Source organism: Elephas maximus, chromosome 21 (genome assembly GCF_024166365.1).
Source record: "Elephas maximus indicus isolate mEleMax1 chromosome 21, mEleMax1 primary haplotype, whole genome shotgun sequence".
Lineage (NCBI taxonomy): Eukaryota > Metazoa > Chordata > Mammalia > Proboscidea > Elephantidae > Elephas > Elephas maximus.
In genome coordinates, this window is record NC_064839.1 from 23656044 (window position 1) to 23677239 (window position 21196).

At 46.8% G+C, this 21196-nt stretch overlaps 1 protein-coding gene across 1 annotated transcript in view; it reads left to right on the top strand.

The window, feature by feature from the left end:
- Positions 1-15724: 15724 nt before the first annotated feature.
- Positions 15725-21196, top strand: part of NUP93 (nucleoporin 93) — a 114640-nt gene continuing 109168 nt past the window's right edge. The window contains exon 1 of the mRNA XM_049864619.1: positions 15725-15865. The gene's annotated coding sequence lies outside the window, so the exon portion shown is untranslated. The remainder of the gene's footprint in view (positions 15866-21196) is intronic.

Here is a 21196-nt window from a genome sequence, read left to right on the forward strand (position 1 = left end):
GGTTCCAATGACACTTTACCTCTGTTTGAATTCTGAAAGCAAACCCTGTCTCAGTTCTGTGGGTGCAAGCAACAGAGAAATGTACTCTGGCTAAATTAGGTAGAAAAGAAATTTACTGGCAGGATATTGGGGACCCATGGAATGAACTGAAAGGATAAAGATGTAGGCTCAGAAAATGGGCAGGAGTCGTGGGTGGACAGGCTCTAAGACCGTCAACCTGGGCTGCTTCAGGTGGCATGACTGTCACCACTGCTTCTACTGTCTTCAGACACCCCCACAACTGCCACTGACCACTGCTACTGTGAATTAATTCCACTCTGGCCATTGAGCTCTTCACCCCTCACTCAAGGCCCGAAGTCCCAGGAAGTCCAGCTGGCTGGGGGTGGGGAGGAGCACTGCCTGGCCACCTTCCCCACAGAATGCAGCATACCCCCCAGACTTGCCTTGTGGGGTTTCCTCCTGCACCAGTAAGGGTCCCAGCAGGAAATCTGTAAGTAACTGGGGAAGAGATTAATAAAGGGATTGTTCACAGAGCAGTAGAAACGATTAAGGAGTCTGCATAGGGTAGCTATGAGTCAGAATCAACTCTACGGCTATGTTTTTATTTTTGGGGGGGGGGAGGTGGCATAAACGATTAAGCATTCAGCTACTAACCAAAAGGTTGGTAGTTTGAATCCACTCAGAGGTGCCCCAGAAGAAAGGTCTGGCAATCTATTTCTGAAATGTCACAGCCACTGAAACCCTATGAAGTACAGTTCTGCTCTGAAACACACGCAGCTGCCATGAGTCGGAATCAACTCAATGGCCACTCATGGGTTGTCAGTAGGAAGGATTTAAGGGAAAGCCACAAGAGAGGTGAAGAATTCCCAGGCCTGCAACAGTGGGGGGCCATTACTAGGCCTAGGCCTGAAGACTGGGGAGCAGTCACTGGAACCTAGAGAGAGCAGCTGTAGCTGTAGGAGAGGGTACCCCAGCAGGAGCCGTGACCTTCAGTAGGACAAAGTCCTACTATATCCGTGACCTCCTGGCTCCCTTTGCCCATATCCTGCCAGTGCTCCCATTGGCTGAACTCAGCCAGATACTGCCCTACAGCACCCACCCACCCACTCCCATGCTGGGGGCAGAGGAAGGAAAGGATGGAGAGTAGGTCTGGAAATGCCCAGCACACCCACCAATAGGATGTGTCCCCATCAACAAACACTGGGCGTCGCTTCTTGCACCCTGGAAGACTGGATGGAATCTAGGGGTGGGTTCGGGTCACAGGATGTGAGGGAGGGAGGGGCAGGGATGATGGAGCATTTCCTAGGTGGGCTCAGGACCAGCTTGTTTCTGGAAGCCCTATATGGGGGGAGTAGGAGAGGGGGTTATCTGAGGTCTCTTGGAAAGCTTGTCTGCAGGTGTGGCGGGGCAAGTCTGCTCAGAGCCCCTTGGGAAGTAGAGGCAGAACCTGAATCACGCCGCCTCCCAGGGCCGTGAGGCACACACCTGGCTCCACCCGTGACATCACAATACTCACCGAGCCACCTTTCAGGGTGGTAACTCGGACCTCCCCTGGCTGGCTAAAGGCCATACCCGCCTCCTGTCCTGGGCAGCTAGGCAAAGCTGAGAAGTCAGGGAGGCTGACCCCAGTCCCCCTCCCTGTCCCAGGGCCACACTGAGCTCTGGTCTGGCCCCTTCCCTCCTCCATGGTGGACTTTCTCCTTCCCTCTGCAGACACCAGTGTTTTTGCAACAGAACACTTATATTTACAGGGAAAAAAAAAATTTTTTTTTAAAGCCCTTTAGGGATCTGAGTAGAGAGAGATTGAAGTACGTCACAAATTTCCCAGGGACGTACTTCGTTGGTGTTTTGTCTTGAGGCCAGCAGTGGGGACTTTTTGGGGTCAGAGATCCCCCTCTGAGCCTCTCCCCATGCTGGGTAGACTTGGTGATTCTCAAGTCCTCAAGAGAAGAGGTGGAGGCAGAGGCCAGGGCAGCGGGTGCTGTCATCAAAGCTCCTTGGGTGAAATGAAGGACTCAGTGGTCCTAGTCCTGGGGAGTGCAGAGGTTGCCTTGCAAAGCTGGCCTGTCTGATACATCATAGCCATCCCAGGCTGAAAGGTGGAGATCACAGCCATAACCAGACCCTCTGGAGTCTACTTTGTCTTGAAGGAATTCCCCCCTCCCCCATATGAGCAAATCCTCACCCAGAGGAGTGGCTGGTGGTGGATTCAGGCTTGTGGTGGACATTGGCCAAGTCTGGCCATCTGGCATCCATCTCCCCACCCCGTAATTTCCTTTTGAAGAATTCCCCCTACTCCCATTGTGCCCAGCCTTGGTGGGAGGGAGTCCAGAGATCTGACGCCAGCTATAAAAGCTGGAGGGTCAGATCTTTGTGTTCAGGAAGTCCCTGCCAGCTGGATGATCCCCTTGGGATTCTGAGACACGGGGTGGGATAAGTGTCAAGGGAATCCAAATACAGAACGTTCATGCCCCAGCTAAATTATTTGGGCCCCAACATGTTTTTTATGAGGCCTATGGATCTTGTGCCCCAACCTTATGGCATTACCTTGGCTCCTACCTGCTCCCCAAGCCTGGGTCCCCAGTACAGTCTTTCACTGTGGAGGAGGGAGGGGGCCAGGAAAAAGTCGAAATCTTTCACCCTTCCAGTGAATGACACTTATATAAATTATTGCTTGCAATCAAGGAGACCCCCTTTGGTGGGAAAGATATTGGTGGGGTGGAGGAGCTTCCTCCTTGGCAATGTACCCAAGACTCTGAGAGAAAACTAGTACCTGGGCACTGGATGTCACTTCCCATCCTAGGCTACGGTCCTTGCCTGGGCCTGTGAGATGCTCATGGGAGAGGTTTTCTCTGGGCGGGTAGGCGTTTCCTGCCCTTGGGGCCTGTCACTCTCGGGCCTGGGAAACTGTTGCTTTCCTGGCAGGGATTCCAAGTTTGCGCCTGTCAGAAGTAAGTCCTTATATCCCTGTGGGTCACATGGGGTTAAGTCCCTGGTAGAGATGAAAAAACCAAGCCAAAATCTCCAAAGGGAATCTCCCCTAGTGAGAAAGTGCCCAAAGAAGGCACGTGTGCAGGGTCCCTGGCACCCTTGATCCCCTTACAGTACCCCCACCCCAATGCAGGCCCTTGTCTCTCCTGGAGGAGGGGCGAATATAAATGAAGGCCTGGATATAGGAAAGACAGCCTTGTTTGATCGTTATTCAGATAATGGGTAGACACAGAAGGTTGTCAAAGATTTCATTTTACTTGGATCCACAATCAACACTCATGGAAGCAGTAGTCAAGAAACCAAATGATGTATTGGGAAAATCTGTTGCAAAAGACCTCTTTCAAGTGTTAAAAAGCAAAGATATCACTTTAAGGACTAAGGTGGACCTGACCCAAGCTATGGTGCTTTTAATCGCCTCATATGCATGTGAAAGCTAGACAAAGAATAAAGAAAATGGAAGAAGAATTGACGCCTTTGAATTATGGTGTGTTGGTGAAGAGTATTGAATACACCATGCTCTGCCAAAAAAACACACAAATCTGTCTTGGAAGAAGTATAGTCAGAATGCTCCTTGTAGGCAAGGATGGCAAGACTTCCTCTCACATATTTTGGACACGTTATCAGGAGGGACCTGTCCTTGGAGAGGGATATCTTGCTTGGTAAAGGAAAGGGCCAGCAAATGAGAGGAAGACTCTCAACGAGAAGAACTGATACAGTGGCTGCAACAATGGGCTCAAGCATAACAATGATTGTGAGGGTGGCATACAGGCAGCGTTTTGTTCTGTTGTACATAGGGCCACTATGAATCAGAATCAACTCAATAGTACCTAACGACAACAACAATATAGAGGGTTAAGGAGCAAGGGACGACATGATTGGGGCTGCTCATTTATTTATTCCTGGCTACCTCTACTGTGCTGGGCCTTGCCAAGGTCTAGATAATAATGATGAATAACAGATGGATAAGACAGTCCTTGTCCTCCTGGGGTTCTCAGTCAAAGGTAGGAGTGTGGTGGGAGGATCAAGTGCAAAAACAAATTCAACGTTGAGTGACGAGGAGGCAGTGTGGGGTCAAGCTAACTCCAACCCACCATCTGGCTCCCCTGGATTGCCGCCCTAGCCTCCTACCTGGTCTGCCCTTGCCCCCCTGCAGTCTATTCTCAGCCCAGCAGCCAGAGGGATCTTCGGCTCCAAATCCCCCTTTGGTCTCCGTCTTGCTCAGTGTAAAAGCCCAATTCTTACAACAGCCCACCAGGCTGTAGGAGAGCCTGTGGACTCAACGTCTTCTCTTGGTACCACTGTGCTTTTCAATTTCTGTTAATCAAGTGGGTACAAAATGGAATCTCATCTTGGCTTTAATTTGCATCTTCTCTATCACTAATGATGTGGGACGTCTCTTCAAACATGTACTGCCACATGTGTCTCCTTTTCTGAGAAATGCCCACATCTTGAGCCCCTTTTTTTTTTTCCTTAACTAACTAAAGTCCACTTGGAGTCCCTGGGTGGTGCAAACGGTTAGGCGCTTGACTACATGCTGAAAGGCTGGTGGTATGAACCCACCCAGATGAGACAGGCCTGGCAATCTGCTTTCAAAAGGTCACAGCCTTAAAACCCTATGGAGCAGTTCTACTCTGCACACACATGAGTTGGAATCAACTCTATGGCAAATAATAGCAACAAAGTCCACATTTGATGAAGATTTCTTTAGTTTTTACCTAATGTCCTTTTTTTTTGTTCCAGGATTCCAGCCAGGACGCCATATTGAATTTAGTCTTCATGTTTCCTCGGGCTCCTCCTGGCTTGACAGTTTTTCAGACCTTCCTTGTTGTTGATGACGTTGGCAGTTTTGAGGAGTACTGGTCGGGTATTTTGCAGAATGCCCCTCAAATGGGATTTGTTTTGATGTTTTTCTCATGAGATGATAAGAACTAGATGGTGCCCAACTACCACTACCAACCACTCTGACGGGGATTACAACAGAGTCTCGGACAGAGAGGGAGAAAAACTGCAGAACAAAAAAATCAAGTCCACAAAAAAGGCCAGACTTACTGGTCTGACAAAGACTGGAGGAACCCCTGAGACTATGGCCCTAAGACTCCCTTCTGAACCAGAAATAAAGCCATTCCCAGAGACCACCCTTCAGTCAGACCATAGACAGGCCCATAAAATAAACAACAACATCAGAGAGGAACATGCTCCTTAGAACAAGCAATTATACAAGATCAAAAGGGCAACATTGTCCCCAAAGCAAAGATGAGAAGGCAGGAAGGGGTAACAATCCAGGATGAAAGGAAATGGGGACTCTAGGATGGAAAATGGGATGGACATTCTGGGGGAATGAAACCAATGTCATGAAACACTTTATTGTACAAACTATCAAATGGGAAACTAATTTGTTCTGTAAACTTTAACCTAATGCACAACACAATTTTTTTTTTTTTTAATGGCTAGGTTAAAAACCAGCTTGCAAAATTCCTGAAAATTAAACAATTGACTCTTGTAAGCCAATACAGGTCAGCCCAGCATCCAATATCTCTCCATTATTTAGATCTTCTTTAATAAAACCCATTGCTTTCGAGTCCATGCCAACTCACAGCGACCTATAGGACAGTGTAGGGCTTCCCCGCAGGGTTTCCAAGGCTGTATAATCTTCACTGAAGCAGATGGCCACATTTCCTCCCTCAGAGCTGCTGGTGGGTTAGAAACACCTACCTTTCGGTTAGCAACCGTAACCAGGGCTTAGTAAAGCTTTATAAGGTTTCCTGTAGAGATTTTAAACATTGTTTGTCAGATTTATTCCTGGGTACTTATCTAAGTTACCTAGTACTGCTATAACAAAAATACCACAAGCAGATGGCTTTAACAAATTTATTCTCTCACAGTCTAGGAGGCTAGAAGTTCGAATTCAGGGCCCCAGCTCCAGGGCAATGCTTTCTCTATAATTTAGCTATGATTACCCAGAATTTTAAGTACCTCTGTCCCCTAGTTTGTCCCCTAGTGTCACAGATTCCAGCTTTTTTCAAATCTGCAAGTCTGAGTATTCCAATATTTTTAAAAGGAATTGCTTTCACTTACTGGAGTTTTGGAGCCCTGGTGGCGCAGTAGTTAGGAGCTCGGCTGCTAAACAAAGGTTAGCAGTTCGAATCCACCGGTGGCTCCTAGGAAACCTTGTGGGGGCAGCTCTACTCTGTCCTGTAAGATCGCTGCGGTCAGAATCTACTCGATGGCCACGGGATTGTTTTACTGGATTTTTGCTGACACCTGGTGGTCATTTCTCTTCATTGCAAGCTGGAGGAAACCCAGTTCCGCTTCACTAGTCAAAAACTCGGAGCCCGGTGCCTCAGTGGTTAAGAGCTCAGCTGCTAACCAAAAGGCTGACAGTTTGAATTCACCAGCCGCTCCTTGGAAACCCTGTGGGGCAATTCTACGCTGTCCTATAGGGTCGCTCTGAGTAGGAATCGACTGGAGTGCAACGGGTTTGTTTGTTTTTAGACGAAAACCTGTTGCCAGTCGAGTCGATTCCAAATCAATTCGACTGGCAACAGGCTATTGTCTAAAAAATAAAAAATCCATTTCTGTGCAGTCGATTCTGACTCAGAGCGCCCTATAGGACAGCGTAGAACTGCCCCGCAGGGTTTCCAAGGCTGTAAATCTTCACGGAAGCAGGCTGCCTCATGTTTCTCCTGTTGAGTGGCTGGTGGGTTCAAACTGCAGCCTTTCACTTAGCAGCCGAGCTCTTAATCATTGCGCCACCAGGGCTGCTTTTCTCTAGCCAACCAGCAATAATAGCAAAAGGTTAAAATATTCAGACTTCTCTTCCTCAGATGCTAGAAAGCAGTTCCGGAGCTCACAGCAAAGACAGTGGGAAAGGTATACAGCAGGCCCTTGGGAGAGTAGTTGGACGTTAGCATGAGCCGGTACAGCAGCACCCTGACAGTTTTTCTAGGGCATACCTTAGCTTGAATTTTCAGAACACTCACTTTGCCCCAACCTTTCCCACCTTTCCTAGTGCTGAAGGTCCTGTTTGGAATGTATTTCTAATTCATAATGATTGCATTTGGATTATTTCGCGAGCTGTTTTTGAAATTTTCATTACTCTTGGAGGTAGTTAGACACATTTGGGGTGCCATAAAATGGGGGCATCTTGTATCAAAGCAGTGCTTTCACAATTTGTCTGATCAGAAGAAACACCCAAGAAGCTTGTTAGAAATACAAATTTGATGCAACAGGTCCAGAGTGGGAACTTCCAGTTGACTGTCAGGAGCAAGGTGGTCCCTGTGTGAACCTTTGTGTCACGGTATTGCTTATGGTGACTCCACGTGCTGACTTTCCTTGAGTTGCCAGGCTTATGCCACTTCCTGCCTCCCTGGCATCTGGGCCCCGCTAACATGGTTATTCAGAAGCCAAGTTCCATGGAAATTATTAAGATGAATAATATTTAAGAGCAGTGACAGCCAAGTTTCAGGGGCTTGGGGGAGAATGCAGGCTAGCACAGCCATCTTTTGGTCTGTTCTCAACCCAGCAGGCCAACTTATCCCGGTAGAACAGGTCACTCCTCTTCCAAATCCCCCAGTGAGTCACCGTTTCTCTTAGAGTAGAAGCCAAAGTCCTTAGCTGAACCACAAGGCTCTACATGAGTCCCTCCCACTAGCCACACAGGCCACTTCCCTGTTCCTGAAGATCCTCAAGAGTGTCCTGCCTCAGGACCTTTGCGCCTCCTTTGCCTGGAATGCTCCGTGAGGCTGGCTCCCTCCCACACTTACCCTCAGGTCTTCACTCAGTCCCTCCCCCCCAGAAACCCATCCCATGCCCCTCTCTGGCTTTGTTTTGTCCTGAGCATCTGTCGTTATCTAACTTCCCACATTTTTATTTGAATGTTTTGTCTACCTGTCCCAACAGAATACAGGCTCCATGGGGGCAGGGGCTTTTTTAAATGGAATAATTCTTGATTCCTGCAGACATTATAGGGTAGGGTGAGACCCTGGGTGGTGCAAATGGTTAACACGCTCAGCTGTTAACTAAAAGGTTGGAGGTTTGAATCTACCCAGAGGTGCCTCAGAAGAAGTGCCTGGTGATCTGCTTCTGAAAAATCAGTCCTTTGAAGCCTCATGGCACACAGGTCTACTCTGACACACATGGAGTCGCCCAGAGTCAGAGCGACTCCACTGCAACTTTTTTTTTTTTTTTCTTAAATGCATATGAAGTAAGTCGGACAAGGCAGGATTTCTTTCTTTAGAAACAGGGACATTATTTGAAGGAAAGCACTTATGAGACATTATATTGTTATTGTAATGGATCTTTTGTAAATATGGTAAAAAAATGTTCAACCTTTTAGAGTTAGCATCTGAAGCAGTATAATAGCCTCACATCTTGGCTTTATAGGCTTAGACGAGATCTGACCTCTGTCTCCCCTGCTTGTTCCCGTAGGGGTTTATTCAGACTAGGAAGAGCAGAGAGCAGCCGGGGGCAGCTGTAAAGTAATTGTCCCGGACTCCAGAATACCCACGTTAGAGAACAAGCGCCAGGAAATGAGCTCGGGTTACTGCTGTGGCTCTGAGAGAAATCTGAAGAATTTAATCATCAATGGTTCGGGAGTCAGTTTCAGATGTGGCATCTGAGGACTTAGGGTCAAGTCCTGTCTGTCACTTACAGGGCATGTAACTGTGGGCCAATCTCCCAGGTACCTTTCAGAGGGCAGAAGGTCACAGGTCAGGGGGTAGTCACAGCACTCTCAGCAGCTGGGGGGACGGTGCACACCCGGTGAGGGGATCTGGGTAGGGCACCTGTAACCTCTACAGGAGTGGGACAGCTGCATGCGCGTGTTCTGCATCCTGAGACGCTCTGGTGACACCTGTTCATGAACAAGGTTTCACAAGGAGCGTCTATGAGGTTAAGAAAGGAGCTCTGCTGGCCCAACAGTTAACTGCTCGGCTGCTAACTGAAAGGTTGGAGGTTCAAACCCACCCAGCTGCTCTGAGGGAGAAAGACCTGGCAATCTGCTCCCATAAAGATTACAGCCTAGAGAACGCTATGGGGCAGTTCTACTAGGTCACATGGGGTCGCTATTAGTCGGAATCACCTCGAGAGCAATGGGTTTTGGTTTTGGCAGATTAATGAGCCTTCGGACAAAGCTGGCAGGGAGGCTCCCCATGCAGGAGCAAAGAAGCCACAGAGGAGGGGATTATTAAATGCTGGGATGGAGTTACTGTTTGTCAGGAAGGATGGGTGCAGGCCAGCAGGAGGGCAACCTGGGACTGTCCTGGCTGCTGGGAGCAGCCTCAGGAAGTTCAGGTTCAATAAGCGGGGGAGGGTGGGCTCTTAACAGGCTTCAGTGTGTTCATCCTTAGGAGGCTGGGGCCTGACTTTCTGAAGGTCACAGGCCTGCTGTCCATCCTGCTGCAAAACACACCAGAGGGAGGAGAGCAGACAGTGCAGGCCTGCAGCCCAAAGACATACTTCCTTTGACTGGAAGGTGGATTTTAAGAATCAAGATCTTTAAAAATCTGGATCCCCCAGTGCACCAGGCCAGGGTTTGTTCTCTCATGGCCACTGCCTTGAAACTGGTGATACCACAGTCCTTGCCTCTCCGTAGTGTCTCACACTTGCCCGCTTCTTTCATTTACAAGACCTGGCAGGCACTTCAGGGGGTTGTGGCTTCCCATCTATTAAGCCTGTCAGAAGTTCAACCTCGATGAGCTTTTTAAAAAACCATCTTTGTGTGGGAGACCAGCATAGAGGGTAAGGATGTGAGTCCTGGAATAGGACGACCCGTTGCTCTCCAGTCGATTCCAACTTATAGTGACCCCATGGGACAGAGTACAACTACCCTGCCACATCTTCCTTCTGTGGAGCGGCTAGTGGGTTCGAACCACTGAGCTTTCGGTTAGCAGCTGAGCGCTTTAACCACTGCACCACAGGGCTCCTTTGGAATAGGACTGCCTGTGTTCAAACCCTGGCTCCAATACCACCTACGTGATCTTGGTAAGTTACTTAATCCCCCTGGTGCTTCAGTTTTATCACTTATAAAATGGGATAACAAAATGAATAAATATATGTAAAACTTTTAGCACTTACAAAAAAAAAATTAGCACTTACGAAGTGTTAATAAATGTTAACTGTTACTGTTATTCCTAGCCCTGGACACCGTTATCACTGTGCATTCACTGAGCGCCCCCTCGTGGATACCATGTTGAAAATGCCACGCCCGGTGCCTTAAAGAGCTTTTAGTCTAGGGCAAAAAAAAAGCAACGCCCTAAAGTTCGGCAGTTCAAATCCAACAGGCACTCTTGAAAACCCTGTGGGGCAGTTCTACTTTGTCCTCTAGGTCGCTATGAGTCGGAATGACTCGATGGCAACATGTTTAACGGGTGATGCGTGTGGAGCCCTGGTGGTTAAGAGTTTGGTTACTAATTAAAAGATTGGCAGTTTGAATCCACCAGCTGCTCCTTAGAAACCCTATGGGGCAGTTCTACTGTGTCCTACAGGGTCACTAAGATTCGGAATCGACTCGGCAGCAATGGGTTTGGTTTGGTTTTGAGGGGATGCATGTAAGGAACCCTGATGGCACAATGGTTAAGCACTCAGCTTCTAAAAGAAAGGTCAGCCTTTGGAACCCACCAACCACTCCGTGGGAGAAAAGACCTGGTGATCTGCTCTTGTAAAGATTTCAGCCTAGGAAACCCTGTGGGGGTAGTTCTACTTTGTCCTATAGTGTCAGTATAGAGTCACTATGAGTCAGAATGGACTCAACGGCACACAACAGGGTGCATGTGTGGGGCTTGGCGCCTAGTCCTGGTGGGTCAGGGAAGCCTCTACTTGATTCTAGACTATTGTAGCTACAGGCTCTACCAGATAATAAAAACAGTTACATTTACTGAGCACCTACTGTATGCAAACTGCTCTGAACCCTTGGTATGTACTAGCTAATTTCATCCCTATAACTGGGGATTATATCCTGGGTTTAGCTACCAAAGAAGGGAGGATGGATGTTTGGAGTCATTAAAACCACCAATATCTACTACTGGTCCCCATACTTGCTTGCTGATACTGACTTTCTCCTGGATTGCAGAGAAGGATTAAGTCCTTTGATTTCTAAGAATGATAATATCTAGAAGTCTGCTTCTGTTTTTTACTTTCACTTTTCTTTTGTCATTTCGGTTTTTTATTCCTCCGACCCTCCAGCTGCAAATACATTTAGTAATCGACTGCAACAGAGCCCCTGACAGATGGGCCTGGTAACAGATGGTTCCATTGAAAGACAGCAATTGAAAATGGAGGGTAATTTGAACCAATCAAGAAGATGGGGTCTCTTGGAGGCAAAGTTTCTACAGAAACTGAAACCATATCCCTGAAGCTCCATTGGTACATTTTTCACTCACATCTGAGCTTTCCTGGGGGTGGATCCAACTTTCTTCAACATCTGGAATATTGAAAAGGAGGAGAGAGAAGCCCTGGAGCCTTGTCAATCAAATTCCTTTCTCGTTTGGCAAATTCAGCCTCAGTGACAAATTGCACAATTTGACGTAAATGAAGTTGATAGATGTTGGCAAAGCTGTTTTTAAACAGCAGCAATGGAAAGATGTGTAGGATTTTTTTTTACTCAACAGTATGTTTAATAACAAATGAAATAACCAGATGTTTAAAAAACCCACCACCTTCACAATGTCATCTGATAGCCGGCTGCTGCTGATTAATGAGGGCGTGGGATTCGTTCCGGTCCCAGTTCAGAAAGTTGGCACTAAAATTCCCTTAAGGACTTCGTTGGGTAGCTCCTCATTATAATTCATGTAGGGTTGGTTCTAAGTTCACCTCTGAGGCTCTCTTGGGCTAGAGAGACTGTCCCAGATGTCAGAAGACTTGAATGTGTAGGCTCAGGTCTGCCACTACTTCTTGCCTGTGTGACCTTGGGTAAGTCACGGAACCCCCCTAGATCTTAGGTTTCCCATGGGATAAATGATGATAATAAGCCCTGCCCTGCCTACCCCAAGATTGTTGCCAGGCTCAAACAGAATAACAGGCATGAATCACTTTTTAAGTTTAAGTTTGTTAATATTTTTATCGAGAAATAATTTCACCCAGTAAAATGCACAAACCTTAAGTGTACAGCTAAATAAAACTTCACATATAAAATATATATATATATATATATGCACACACCTGTGTTGCCATCCAGATCAAGATACAGACTATTTCTGGCAACCCAGACAGTTCCCTTGAGCTCTTTCCCAGTCATACCTACTCCTGAGGAACAATTATCCTCACCTCTATCACCACAGATCAGCTATGCCTGCTCTTGAACTAGGTCCCTGAATAGCCAGACGCTTTGCGCTCAACTACTAACCGAAAGGTTGGTGATTTGAACTCACTCAGTGGTGCTGCAAAAGAAAGTCCTGGATATCTGCTTCTGTCAAGATTACAGCCCAGAAAACCCTATGGATCAGTCCTATCTGCAACACATGGGGTCACCACGAATTGGAGTCAACTCGACGGCGACTGGTTTAGTGTTCAAGAGAAAGCTTATTTGCCATTTCTGATAATGTCAAGTCGCCTTTTGTGCAGCTGAAATTAAACCCATCTGAAAGCATAGTTAGAAGCTTCCCTTTGAAGCTTCTCATGATTTTTAAAGGACATTGCTCATCACTCAGCCACTGACCACAAAGCTTTAGGTAATTTGTTGCCACCCACTAAGAACTTCACCTCTGGCAGCGCAGTCAAGATAGGGAGGCAATCAGTGGAGCTTGATTCTGTTACTTAAAAGAAATATTTCTTGCTTTCCTTCCCTGTGACACGTGCTGGGTATTGTGGGGGACTACCACAGTAGTTCAATGAGGTTCAAAACTACAGACAGTAGGGGGAGGGACAGTGATGTGAATTTTGAGTAGTAAAAAATGTAATATTCCACAGTAAAGGGGACGTTTTACATTATTTTTAACTTTTTATTGTAATATAATGAATAATATATACGTAGTAAAGTGCACAAAATCTTAAACGTGCAGCTTAGTGAATTTTAAAAAAAATTGGCACTTGGCTTCCAGATAAGAAATAACACATTAACAGACCTCGGATTCCTTCATTCTTCTTTCCAGTCTATAGCTCCTTCCTTCCCCCTTCAAAATAACCACTATTCTGACATCTGTCACCATAGATTAGTTTGGCCTGACTTGAACTTTATATAAATGGAGTTATACTTTTGTGTCTGGCTACTTTTGCTATGAGTTGGAATCGACTCCACGGCACTGGTTTTTTTTTTTTTTTTTACTTTTGCTTACCAGTATGTCCGTGAGGTTCCTTTAAGTTGCTTTTTGTGGATGTAGTTCATTCTTTTTCTTACTGCATTTGTTACATGACCACAGCATAATTTGCATGTCCGCTCTTCTGTTAAGGGACATTTAGGTTGTACTTTCAGCCTAGTACAAATTATGGTGCCATGAATGTTGTTATACATGACTTCCGGTGAGAATATGCACACATTTATGCTGGAGATAGACAGATATGTACATAGAATTGTTGTTTTGTAGAGTATGTACATGTAAAGGAGCCCTGGTGGTACAATGGTTAAGTGCTTGGGTGCAAACTGTAAGCTGCAGCGGTTTCAACCCATTGTGAGGCTCCATGGGAGAAAGACTCGGAGATCTGCTTCTGTAAAGATTACAGCCTAGAAAACCCTATGGGTCACTACGAGTAGAAAATTGACTCAGTGGCACCCCAAAACAACAGAGCATATATATTTAGCTTTAATAGATGGAGCCATTTTCCAAGGTGGGTGTACCCACTGACAAGCCCTCAGCAGTACCTGATGGTTTCTGTTGCTCCACGTGCCGCCTCCGTGACTGGTGTTGTCAATTTTAAAATGTAGCCATTTTCTCACCATCATTAGTTTTCAGGGAAATAAAAAATTTAAACTGCACTGAGATACCCTACACACCTATTAGGATGGCTCAAAAATAAAAACTCCAAAACAAACTAACAATATCAAGTGTTAGCGAAGATGTAGAGCAACTGGAGCTCACCTTGCTGGTGGGAATGCAAACTGGTGCAACCACTTTAGAAAATAATTTGACAGTTTTTAATAAAGTTAAACACATATTTACCACAAACATCAAAATAACCAAACCTGTTGCCGTCAAGTCAATTCCAACTCATAGTGACCCTATAGAACAGAGCAGAGCTGCCACATAGGGTTTCCAAGGAGCAGCTGGTGGATTTGAACTGCCAAACTTTTGGTTAGCAGCTGAACGCTTAATCAGGGCACCATATGACCCAGAAATTCCACTGCTAGATACTTATCTAAGAGACATGGAAATATACATTCGTACAAAAACTTGTACAAAAATGTTCATAGAAGCTTATTCATAATAGCCATAAACTGGAAATAACTCAGACATCTATCAATAAAAACAAAATAACCAAACCCATTGCCATCGAGTAGATTCCGACTCATAGATGAATGGATAAATAATACACGGTGTATCTATACAATGAATACTACTTGGTAATAAAAAGGAATTAGTGATACAGGTATCAACTGAGCTAAAGAAGCCAGACACAAAAGATATGGTATGATTCTATTTACATGAAATTCTAGAACAGGCAAAACTAATGATAGAAAGCAAATCAGTGGTTTCCCAGGTTTTTTTTGGGGGGGGGGTTGGAAATGAGATTGACTGCAAAGGGATCTGAGGAAATTTTTTAGGATGATGAAAATGTTTTATATCTTGGCGCAATGGCTACAAAGACACATTTGTTCAAATGAATCTAAGTGTGCTCTTAAAACAGGTGCATTTTATTGTAAATTACACTTCATGAAAAAATGTAATAGAGTTGGTTAAAGGGCAATAACAGATGAGAATAAGTGTGGCTGTGCCCATTCTATAGAGAGCACCTGTATAGCTATGTCAAAGGATGAGTACTTCCTCCTGTTGTGGCTGGACGGTGACATCTGAGCTGACCCTCTGCCTGATGGGCTCAAAAAAAAAAGGCTCAAAGCAGAGGAGAATTTCAGAAAGGCCTCTCCAGCCACGGGACGGATGGGTTGGAGCAACGAAAAGACTTAGACTTCCCATTGCATGAAGAAGAAATTGAACTTTTTTTGCCATGGTGGAAAGGACCTGCAAGTCTGGCCCAGCCTACTGTGAGTCTTACCCCATCTGCCTTCAGTCACCGTTTTCCAGCCATACACCCCTTTCTATTCCTCAAACGCCAAGCTTGTTCCCCCTCCGAGCCTTCACTCTTGTCCCTCTGCTTGAAATGCTGCAGCCAAGACTGTGCAAGGCTGACCCTTTGTCATCATTCATGCTTCGCCTCAAATGTCACCTCCTCAGAGAGGCCTTCCTTGGCCATCCAGGCACTCTCTCCGGTCGCTCTTCTTTCTTCATAGTCCTTCTGACAATGTTCAGTCATTTATTATTTATTTACTTATATTATGTTTCCCTCACCAGCCTGAGAGCTCCACTAGGGCAGGGGTTTTGTCTGTCGTGGTCGTCGCTGTGTCTCCAGCGCCTAGAATAGTCCCTGGTACTTGGATGGCGCTTAATAAGGGGCGAGAAATCCGCGCAGGCCAATTGTGGAATCGCGTTCTCCCAGCAGAGCGGATTCTAACCACGTGGGAGGGTAAGGGCGGTGGCCGCGGGTGTGTCGGGAGTGACAGCGCAGCCTCAGACCCCGCCCAAGGCCCCGCCCCATCCCCGCCCCCGGCCCCACCCATGTTCCTGTCCTTCTCCGCGGGTCTCCATAAAGTTCCTTCGGTGGCGCGCCTCGCAGGGGTTTCTGGGAGCGTCCAGCCTCGGCCAATCAGGAAGCGCAGGTGAGCGGCGCGAGAAGCGGCGGCCGCGCTCTCAAACCCGGACCTGAGCGGGGGAGACGGCTACGGCGCCAGGTAAGGTCGCTTCTGTGCACGTCCTTCCGACCTGGGGCTTGTCCTTGAACCCCGGATTTTGCGCCTGGGCGGAGCTCCGTCCCCACGCTCGGAGCTGTGCCGTTCACACTTCCCGTTCTCCTCGTGGCAGCCAGGCACGCCTGACGCTGGTGACATAACGCCCTGTCGAACCGCCCCCCATTATAGCGTAGGGTTGCGCCCCTGGAATGCCTTTTATTTGCCCTCTTCTTGAGTACAGAGCCTTAGCCTCCTGATCTCCCTCTCCCCCGTTATAGCAGTCGCCGCGGCGCACCACGCCCCCACCCCTTGCCCTACGGGCCCACCCTTGGCTGGATCGGCGCCCCCTTCCCACTGCAACATCCTTCCTGATTCCTCCACTGACCGAGCCCTGCCGGCTCGCTGGCTCCCCGGGGATACACCCTCTTGGGAAGCATTGCCTTCTGAAGGAAGGAGCCTTTGGGTAGGGGGGAGACCACCCTGTAAGCCTCTCCCATCCCTTGCCCTTCCTTCTGAACAGACGTTCAGGGGGATGTTTCTCCCCATTCGGGGAATTGCTTATGATTGGAATTCGGGGGTGATCCATCCTTTTTCTGGGCTTACAGCATCCCATCTTCTGCAGAGGCGATGCCTGAGTTTTACTGGATTCCTTTTAAAAAATTATGGGGCCGACGCCAGGGGTCTTTAGTCAAAGTTTGAAGGATACCTTGACAGAGCCGATTGGTTCGGATTTGCCCTTCAGCCAGGTGTAGGAAGGAGGTTTTGTTTTTTGTTTGTTTTGGCCAAGGTCTTTCCGCACAAGCAAGGGTCACCTTTTGTATTCTGTCTTCTAATACTGACCGCAGACCAGATTTGGGGGGAGAGGTTTTTCAGGCTTGTAGCTTTTCTTCTTTGTTTCTTTCCACCATTCTTCTTTGTGCTTTTGTGTTTGTGATGCTTTCATCTTTCACTCATGGTGAACTCATCCAGACTTATACCTTTAAATACCTATATATTAAGCTAACAGCTCGGATTTATACCTCCAGCCTGGGCCTCTCCCAGGCCTTTATCTAGCTGCCTGCTTGATGTCTACTGAAATGGATGATGGGGAGCTCAAACTGAATCTGCCAAAATGGCGCTCGAAAGCTCCCCTCCATCTCCCTCTCCAGATTGCTCCTCTTGCTCTTTTTATCTCAGTGAAATAAAAGCCAAGTGCATCCTTTAGCTGCTCTGGCCAATACCCTTAGAGTCATCTTTGATTGCTCTTCTGTCTCACTCTATGTCCAATGCCTGCCATCCTGGGCTAAGTCACTGCCACCTGTCACCTGGATTATTGGAATAGCCTCCCAACTGGTCTCCCTGCTTCTACCCTGGCCTCCATTTTCAGCACAGCGGCAAGAGGGATCCTTGTAAAGCAGGCCAGATCATATCACTTCTCTACTCAAAAAACCCTTGAATAGGTCCCCATTTCATTAATAATAAAACACAGACTCCTTACTGTGAGCCCTAAAGCTTTACACAGCCTGACCCACTGACAGTTTTCTGATCTCGTTTTCTTCTACCCTCCCCAACCCTTCCCTTACAGGAGTCAGACATGCTTTAGCCTCAGGGCCTTTGCACTTGCAGTTCAATATTCATGTGACTTGCTCACTTACTTCTTTTAGAACTTTACTGAAGGGTCGCCTAATGAGGCTTTTCCCACTTCCTGTCTTCCTTAACTGCTTTAGTTTTTCTTCTTAGGAGTTATATTTTACATATTTATTGTGTGTATTGTTTGTCTTCCCCCTCTAGAATGTGAGCTCCTGGAGGGAAGGGATTTTTATCTGTTTTTTTCCCTTACATATCCCAAGCACCTAGGCCTGGCACACAGTAGATGCTTAGTAAATATGGAAGAAATGACTGTGCTTGGCACTGTTATAGGCTTGGGGATACAGTGGTGAATGAGACAGACCTGCTGTCATTGAGCGGATGGTCCTAGAGAGGCCACTGACAAAAAAAACACAAATATAGAATGTGGTGTCGGGCATTTTATAAATGAGGACAGATTATTTGAATAGGGACCTGCCTGAAATGAGAGTGCAAGTCATAGGAATATCTAGGGCAAGAGCATTCCTGGCAGGGGGAACAGCAAAATCAAAGACCCTGAGGTGGGAACAAGTTGGGGATGTGAAGAACTTGAATATCTGAATCTGCGTCCTGATAGGCTGAGGCAGAAAATAAGGTAGAGGGAAAGAGAGATGTGCTGGGGGTGGGGGGGCAGGGTGTGTTCAGGAAACAGGTCACTTTTAATTCTGCAGACATTTATTTGGTGCCTGTTAGTTGCCAAGCTTATCAACTGCTGAGGATTTAGAGTTGAGCAGTCCATGGACCTTACCCTACAGGAATTCGCCACCCAGTGAGGGAGACAGAAGTAATCACAACTACTTCACTAGGGAGGAGCAGCGATAGAAAATGCAGAATAGTGTGGGAGGGGGCTGGGATGAGCGGGGCTGCCCCAGCTGGCTTTACAGGACACATAGCCTCCTTATGTGGACAGGGTGGGGATGGCACTGTGAGTGTGCACCTGGCATGGGGACAGAGGAAACAGCATGAGGAACTCCAAGAAATAGAGAGTTCCTGGAGTGTAGAGTTGGGGGAGGGCAATAATAGGTGAATATGATAAGGGTGGCAGTGTCTGTTCTATGGAGGGCACCCTGAATAGCTATGGCAGAGGGTGAGTACTTCCTCCTGTAGTGGATGGAAGGTATTTCCTGGGGAGTATTTCAGAAAACTCTCTCTGGCCATGGGGAGGATGAATTGGAGGAACGAGAAGACCTAGACTGTTGAGGTGATCCAGGAGAAGAGCGAGAGGATCAGTGTAGGGGCGAAAGAGATAAGGGTTGGCTTTGCAAAAGGTTTGGGTGGTAGACCTGGGGATTGGCTGAATGTTCAGGAGGAAAAAGGGCACCCTGGAGTGACTCTTTAGCTGGTTTCTGACTGAATTGACTGAGTGTTGATTGTTCATGAGTAGACACAGGGAACCCAGGAGAAGGAAGCAGCAGTGGTGGCAGCCCAGAGGGGAGAGAATTGACAAGTTTGGTTTGGGTCATGTGTAGTTTGAGGTACCTGTGGGTCAGCCATGTGTAGATGTCAAGTGGACAATCAGAAATATCACCTTAGGGGAGAGAGCTGGACTGACCGTAGTGATAAGGGAGTCACCTTTGTTTTGATAGATTGGGTCCTCGCCTGGGCCTAGAAAGTTCTCTTGGGTCCTTTTCGTGAGCCTCCTAGCATTGTATCCTGAAGAATGTGCGTGTGGTTGTGTTGTGTGTACGTGTGTATGTGAACACGAGATTCACAGAGAGGTCTGTGGCCATCCAGAAGATTAATAGCCACTAGTGGGGGTTGAAGGAGCCCTCGTGGCACAGTGGTTAAAGTGCTAGGCTGCTAACCAAAAGGTTGGAAGTTTGAACCCTCCGGGTGCTCTGTGGGACAAAGATGTGACAGTCTGCTTCTGTAAAGAGTTACAGCCTTGGAAACCCTATGTGGCAATTCTCTTCTGTCCTGTGGGGTCACTATGAGTTGGAATCGACTCGACAGCAGTGGGTTTGGGTTTGGATTTTTTAGTAGGGGTTTCGGTTGAAGCCGTGGCTGAGATGAGTTTTGTCCAGAGAAATATATAGAGTGAAAATAGGGGGTCCAAAGACAGAAGCCTGGCATTTAAGGGGTGAGTAGATGAAGAAGCTCCAGCTGAGGAGTCTGAAGGGAGAGGAACCCATTTACAGCAGGGTTTCTCGATCTTGGCCTATTGATATTTTGGGCCAGATAATTCTTTGTTGTGGGGGCCGTCCTGTGCATTGTAGGATGTTTAGTAGCACTCTTGGCCTCTACTCTGTATATGCTAGTAGTGCATTTTCCCCAGTTGTGACAACCAAAAATGTCTCCAGACATTGCCAAATGTCCCCTGGTGGGGGAATTGCCCCTAGTTGAGAGCCCCTGGCTTAGAGAAACAGTCAAAGCCATATCTAAAGACCTTTTTGGAGAGGTGAACTTGGTGATCTCTTACCCTCATTTATGTTAGTTGTAAGATGGAGACAGAATCATTCCTAAGATTCTGTATACAGATAATGGCCATCACCACTAAAATGGGGCTGCTCCTTCTGAAGGAAGCGTTAGAGGACAGAATTAAAATATACCGCATGTGTAGATTCTTCATGTTGGACAGGCTGTTAGAAATCACCCGAGCCTCACCTCCCTCACTCTCATCTCACTGGTGGTGAGCCCGGGACCTGGGGAGAGGGGAAGGGCCAGTCCCCAGGGCAGAGCCAAACTGGAGTCCATGGCTCTTCCATCCCAGGCCGGGCTTCCACTTGACTAGACAGCTGAGAGTTAATATAGAACGTTCCATGATAGATAATTATGTTTCTATGTACCTCCACCACTTGTAAGTTTGTTGGACTTAGGCATTAGTGAGCTGAAATGGACTGGTACTGACCGTTTTGAACCAGAGAATCATATAATCTACTATGCCAGGAATGACAGCTTGAAGAGGAATGGCATCACATTTGTTGTCAAAAAGAATATTTCCATATTTTAAGGGGATAGAGAAACAAATCACCAATTTCATATGGAAGGGAAAGAAACCCCGGATAAGCAAAGCACTACTGAAAAAGAAGAAGAAAGTGGGAGGCCTCACCTTACCTGACTTCAGAACCTATTATACAGCCACAGTAGTCAAAACAGCCTGGTATTGGTACAACAACAGACACATAGACCAATGGAACAGAATTGAGAACCCAGACATAGATCCATCCACGTATGAGCAGCTGATATTTGACAAAGGACCAGTGTCAATTAACTGGGGAAAAGATAGCCTTTTTAACAAATGGTGCTGGCATAACTGGATATCCATTTGCAAAAAAATGAAACAGGACCCATACCTCACACCATGCACAAAAACTAACTCCAAGTGGATCAAAGACCTAAACTTAAAGACTAAAACGATAAAGATCATGGAAGAAAAAATTGGGACAACCCTAGGAGCCCTAATACAAGGTATAAACAGAATACAAAACATTACCAAAAATGATGAAGAGAAACCAGATAACTGGGAGCTCCTAAAAATCAAACACCTATGCTCATCTAAAGACTTCACCAAAAGAGTAAAAAGACCACCTACAGATTGGGAAAGAATTTTCAGCTATGACATCTCCGACCAGCGCCTGATCTCTAAAATCTACATGATTCTGTCAAAACTCAACCACAAAAAGACAAACAACCCAATCAAGAAGTGGGCAAAGGATATGAACACACATTTCACTAAAGAAGATATTCAGGCAGCCAACAGATACATGAGAAAATGCTCTCGATCATTAG